This window comes from Molossus molossus, unplaced genomic scaffold, assembly GCF_014108415.1.
Source record: "Molossus molossus isolate mMolMol1 unplaced genomic scaffold, mMolMol1.p scaffold_m16_p_11, whole genome shotgun sequence".
Lineage (NCBI taxonomy): Eukaryota > Metazoa > Chordata > Mammalia > Chiroptera > Molossidae > Molossus > Molossus molossus.
The window spans coordinates 45606736-45613413 of NW_023425346.1; the positions used below are offsets into that span (position 1 = coordinate 45606736).

General features: G+C 39.9%; 1 pseudogene; it reads left to right on the top strand.

The window, feature by feature from the left end:
• Positions 1-2750: 2750 nt before the first annotated feature.
• Positions 2751-4885, top strand: LOC118625376 (annotated as a pseudogene).
• Positions 4886-6678: the final 1793 nt, after the last annotated feature.

A 6678-nucleotide genomic window follows, 5' to 3' on the forward strand; every position in this document is an offset into this window, starting at 1 on the left:
CTCTTTTCTCCAGGTACTATCAATAACTACAAAGTATCAGAAAACTTCCTTTGGAGGAATTTTATGAAACTACATTTTGAGCTAATCTTGGCCACTTTGTCATTGATGATGATGTTTGTTTATATATATATAAAAAATATATATATTTTGAACCGTAAATTCTCCATTCAAGTTTTTATACAACACTGTTTTTTAGTAATAAAAGTAATGTCAAAGCAAAAGTCTATATTTATGGTTATGACTCAATGGTCACATCATGACACATCAGAATATTTTTAATGTTGTTTTTCATACTTGGTTAGACCAAAATGATATTTATGAACAGATACACATTTATGTTTTCCTCTTGGCATTTTTCTGGCAAGTCCCAAATGTTAAAGAAATTTAGAAGGTTGGCAAATTGCTAAAGCAGTGATGACTCTGGCTGCAAGGCAACATCCAGATATATTTTTGTAAATATCAGGAAGTCTCCCAAACAGGTGTGTGCTCAGGATCGTAGCTAAGGTGTCTATTCCCCAAGCAACACAGGCCATCAAGGAAACAACCTGCATTTTCAGACATAATAGTAAGGGAGAAGTTATACCTGTCGCCGAGAACTCACTCTCTTGCATTGCATGTCGAAAACTACCTTTCTTCAATTTACAGGTGCCCCAGCCTAATTCAACAGGTCAAAGGTTCTAATTTCTAATTTGCTAAGCAATTTATCACATATTACCTACACCCTCTCAAGTCAGATCAAATGCTACCACCAAATCATGGCAATGAATCCAGATGTGAGAAACTTTGTGATTAATTCACTGAAAGGATTTGTTGTTAAGGATTAGAAATATGCCTTCAATTTAAAACATAAGGTTTATATTCTATTATGTAATTATTGAAATAATGTTTGTATCAAATATGTAAAATGTCTTTTCCAAAGCAACTAAGATTAAATTAAAAGTTATTTAGAATTCATATCCAGATAAGAAACCTCTCCGGTTATGCATAGAGGCATTTGGGAGTACTTAGAAATTTTGCGCAATCTTTTGCAATAGAAATGTGCTCTGAAATAATAAACCATATGTCTATATTTATGAACTAGATAATTCCTCTTTATCTGAACTGTTTAAGGGGACAAAAGGCAGAAAGAGAATAAATTATTTTCCAACTGTTTGCTCAGCAAGAAGCCCTGATACCTAAAGATTGCTATTCTGGAATCAGGAAGCTTGGGTGCCCATCCCTGCTCTGCCTGTTATTAATGACTTAATTTATAAGCTCAGCATCCTTACCAACACAAGTGGTATATTATACAATGGTGATAATCATGGTCACTGCCTCACAAATGTGGAGATTAAATGATTACTACACTGGTTGCTATTTTTATTACCCTCAATAACAATATTTATGGTAAAAATGATAATGTTCCAAACCCCTACAGCAAGGTAATGATAGCATCATGTAGAAATATTGAAAAATCATGAGAATCTAGAAACTGGATAATGTAATATGTAAGAAAGATGGTACAGTGTTAATTAGGACTCCTAGCAAATATATGGCTATTTGTTAATGATAAAAACTCATCAAATGCTAAAGTATACGTTCTTCTTGAATTTCTCTGCAAAGCCATTTCATATAATGACATTAGGACCATTGTTGAAAATAGATCTGGATTTAAATTCTGACTTTTCCTGTTGTTTTAGTTATGTAGGTTATTGTGTCTTTGTTTTGTTATCTATAAATGGGAAATATAAACCTGTTTTGTTGAGCTGCTATAAGGTTTAGATAAATAATCTATTAAAACTCTTAATACAGTGCCTATTCATCATAGAAATGAAACATAGTAGTAGTTATTACTATCCCTGCTACTAATATTGTTGTTGTTGATGAAAAGGACCCCAAACTATTTATTTCATCGTAAGTATCACATCCCTTAAGAAGTACAAATTGCGCCCTGGCCAGTTTGGCTCAGCGGTTAGAGCGTCGGCCTGCGGTCTGGAGAGACCCGGGTTCGGTTCCCGCTAAGGGCACGTACTTCGGTTGCAGTTTGTCCCGGCCCTGGTTGGTCGTGCGGGTGGCAGCCACTCGATGTGTCCCTTCACGTCAATGTTTCTATCTGTCTCTCCCTTCCTCTCTCTCCCTCCCACTCTATCTGTACAAAAAATGGAAAAATATCCTCGGGTGAGGATAAAAAAGGGACGGCGGGATGAGATAAAACACAGAACTTCTATGCATATATGCATAACCAATGGACACCAACAATAGTGTGGGAAAGACAGGAGGGGGGTGGGATTGGGGAAGAGGGAGTCAATGGGGGAAAAAAAGGAGGGACATCTGTAATACATTTAACAATAAAGATGAGTTAAAAAATAAAAATAGTATCACATTATAAGCATTAAACCTATTTTTACAGTCAATTTATTTTAGTGGCAACATTCATGCATCCATTAGGCAGATTCTATTGAACACATACTATGTGCCCAGCATGTGAAGGTAAACACAGTCGATGCTTTTATGGTGCTTTGAAACATGTGAAGAGATTTAAAAACATGCAGAATACAGTCGTTTCTTGCCACTTCAAGCTTCGACTTTCGTGGCTTCACTCTATAGCGGTTTTTAAAGCCTCGAAAGTCAAAGCGCTAAGTAGCGAGTATAAATAAAGATTCCTACTTTGGTCTTGAGTATCCCCCCTCACCCCCCCACAGGCTGTTTGCGGTGTGTGAGCCAAATACAGTTCCTGTTCTGTCTAGTACTTGGGTCTCTTCACCTTCAAGATGCCCGAGGAAATGGTGCACCATGGAGAGGAGGAGGTGGAGACTTTGCTTTCCAGGGAGAAATTGCCCAACTCATGTCTCTCATTATCAATACTTTCTATTCCAACAAGGAAATTTTTCTTCAGGAGTTGATCAGTAATGCTCCTGATGCTTTGGACAAGATAGCTATGAGAGCCTGACTGACCCTTCCAAGTTGGACAGTGGTAACGATCTGAAAATTAACATCATCCCCAGCCCCCAGGAACGTACCCTGACTCTAGTGGACACGGGTGTTGGCATGTTCAAAGCTTATATCAGAAATAATCTGGGAACAATTGCCAAGTCTGATACAAAAGCATTTATGGAGGCTCTTTAGGCTGGTGCAGACATCTCCATGATTGGACAATTTGGTGTTGGCTTTTATTCTGCCTACTTCGTGGCAGAGAAAGTGGTGTGATCATAAAGCACAATGATGATGAGCAGTATGCCTGGAAGTCTTCTGCTGGGGGCTCCTTCACTGTGCAAGCTGACCATGGTGAGCCCATTGGCCAGGGTAGCAAAGTGATCCTCCACCTTAAAGAAGACCAGACAGAGTCCTTAGAGGAGAAGCTGGTCAAAGAAGTGATGAAGAAGCACTAAAAATTCATAGGTTATTCCATCACCCTTTATTTGGAGAAGGAACGAGAGAAAGAAATTAGTGATGATGGAGCAGAAAAAGAGAAAGGGGAGAAAGAAGAAGAAGATAAAGATGATGAGGAGAAACCCAAGATTGAAGATGTGGGCTCAGATGAGGAGGATAATAGTGCTAAGGATAAGAACAAGAAAACAAAGATTAAGGAGAAGTATATTGATCATGAAGAACTGAACAAGACCAAACCCATTAAGACCAGAAACCCTGATGACATCACCCAGGAGGAATACTGGGAAGACCACATGGCAGTCAAGCACTTCTCTGTAGAAGGTCAGTTGGAATTCAGGGCACTGCTTTTCAACCTCTGTCGGGCTCCCTTTGATCTCTTTGAGAACAAGAAGAAGAACAACATCAAACTGTATGTCCGTGGCATGTTCATAATGAACAGCTATGATGAGTTGATACCAGAGTTTCTCAATTTCACCCACGATGTGGTTGAGTCTGAGGACCTGCCCCTGAACATCTCCGGAGAAATGCTCCAGCAGAGCAAAATCTTGAAGGTTATTTGTAAAAACATTGTTAAGAAGTGCCTTGAGCGCTTCTCTGAGCTGGCAGAAGACAGGGAGAACTGTAAGAAATTCTATGAGGCATTCTCTGAAAACCTAAAGCTTGGGATCCATGAGGACTCGACTAATCAGTGACGCCTATCTGAGCTTCTGTGCTATCACACCTCCCAGTCTGGAGATGAAATGACTTCTATTTCCGAGTATGTCTCTCGCATGAAGGAGACCCAGAAGTCCATCTATTACATCACTGGTGAGAGCAAAGAGCAAGTTGCCAACTCTGCTTTTTGGAGCGAGTGCGGAGTGGGGATTTGAAGTAGTATATACGACAGAGCCTATTGATGAGTACTGTGTGCAGCAGCTCGAGGAGTCTGATGGGAAAAGCTTGGTCTCAGTCACCAAGGAGGGCCTGGAGCTACCTGAGGATGAAGAGAAGAAAAAGAAAATGGAAGAGAGCAAGGCCAAGTTTGAGAACCTCTGCAAACTCATGAAAGAAATCTTGGGTAAAAAGGTTGAGTAGGTGACCGTCTCCAATAGGCTTGTGTGTTCACCCTGCTGCATTGTGACTAGCACCTACTGCTGGACAGCTAACATGGAGCATATCATGAAAGCCCAGGCACTTGGGGATAACTCAACAATGGGCTACATGATGGCCAACAAGCACCTGGAGATCAATCCCGACCACCCCATTGTGAAGACTCTGCGGCAGAAGGTGGAAGCAGACAAGAATGACAAGGCTGTCAAGGACCTTGTGGTGTTGCTGTTTGAAACTGCGCTGCTCTCTCCTGGCTTCTCACTTGAGGATCCCCAGACCCACTCCAACGGCATCTACCATGATCAAGCTCGCCCTAGGCATTGATGAAGATGAAGTGACAGCAGAAGAGCCCAGTGCTGCTGTTCCTGATGAGATTCCCCCTCTTGAGGGTGATGAGGAAGCCTCTCTTATGGAAGAAGTAGATTAGTAGTTTCTACCTGCAGACCCTCTGTCCTCTGTGTAGTGTCTTCATGTTTCCCCAGCAGCCCTGAGTGGCCCCAGCCCACCTGGTTTCCGCTGGTGATGTTTAGTGTTTTTTTCCTCTCTCCTGTCTTTGCCTTAGATAGGTTACAAGGGCCTCAAGCCTTCTCAGTTTGACATCTGGTTTGGATGTTGTGTATTGTGGTGTTTCTTTTTTTCTTAATTTGTTCTGAAATTAAAGTCTGCAAAATAAAGAAGATGCAGTTTAAAAAAAAAAAAAAAAAAGAATCCTTCTTTGCAGAAATTCATTTATCATTGTAGAGTCCGAAACTGATTAACCGTGATAAACGAGGGCCCACTGTACAACTACGACAGCGGTGACTTGCGCTACCCTTGCAGGAGTCGACGTGCCGTGAGAACGCCTCACCCAAATTTGTAGGAAAAGCCGAGTTTAGCTATTGGAATAAGAATCACCTAAGGAAAGAGAAGGCTACAATTGTTTTAGGAACAACATTGAGAAGGCTCAGAAGCCAAATAGAATGTAATACATTGAAGTAAGGGGAAAAACACAAGTGTGTTCATATTTGTGCAGTGCTGAAAAGTGAGAATAAATGAGACCAGAGAGATAATGTTGAGCTCCATCTTCCAGAGCTTTGTAAATCTTAAGAAACCAGAATTTTTTCTTAAGAGTAATGTACAAAGAGCAAATTAGAATCAGAACTACCATATTATCCTGCAATCCTACATCTGGGTATCTACGTGAAAGAACTGAAATCAGAATCTCAAAGAGATACTCATTCTAGCACATCAGTGTTCACAGCAGCACTATGCACATAGCCCAGATGTGGGAACAACCTAAATATCCATCAACAGACATATGGGGATAGAAAATGTGGTATATACGTAACATGGAATGTTACTCAATCTTCAAAAAAAAAAAAAGAAAATTCTGCAATACACAACATGGATGAATCTTGAAGACATTATGCCAAGTGAAATAAGCAAGTCACAGAAAAGCAAATACTGTGTGATTCCATGAATATGAACTATATAAAATAGTCAAATTCACAGAATCAAAGAGTAGAATGGTGCTTGCCAGGGATTGTGGGGAGGAGGAAATGAGGACTCATTAATCAATGGGCATAAAGTTTCAGTTAGGCAAGATGAATAAACTCTAAATGCCTTCTGTACAACCGTGTACCTGCAGTCAAAATTATTGTATTGTCCACTTAAATTTTGTTCAGGTGGTAGATCTCATGTTAAGTGTACTTAGCAAAATAAATTTTAAAATAAAGAACAAACAGCGTTCAATGTTTAATCATATTTTTGACAAAGCCTTTCCTAAAGCACATTTCATAAATCTAGAGAAGCTTATACAATACCAAGGTTTGAAATCTCCTTCCATGTGACACACAGGCCATCAGAACTTGTCACTCCCAAGCCTTTCTGCTCTACACAACACAATGTTTACTCTGAAAAAAATTTTTTTAATACCAAGGTGTGCCAGTGGCTTTTCTAATGGGTTAATGGTAACTTCTGTCTCCTCAGATGGAATGTATCAGAAATGAGATGTTTTCTTTTGTGAGATAGGCTATCAGCTGAACAGGGATAACACTCTTCAATCGGAAGCCACTCAAATGGTGACACCAAGCTTGAGCACAAACAAATGCCGACCTCTGTCTTGGTTCTAAAATGCTGCCTCCTTTCTCCTCAGCCAATAAAGCAATATTTTTATTGCCTCAGTAACTCATGATAGAGTTCAGTGAGAAAAAGTAATTCTGCAGCAAATTCTGCAGGCAA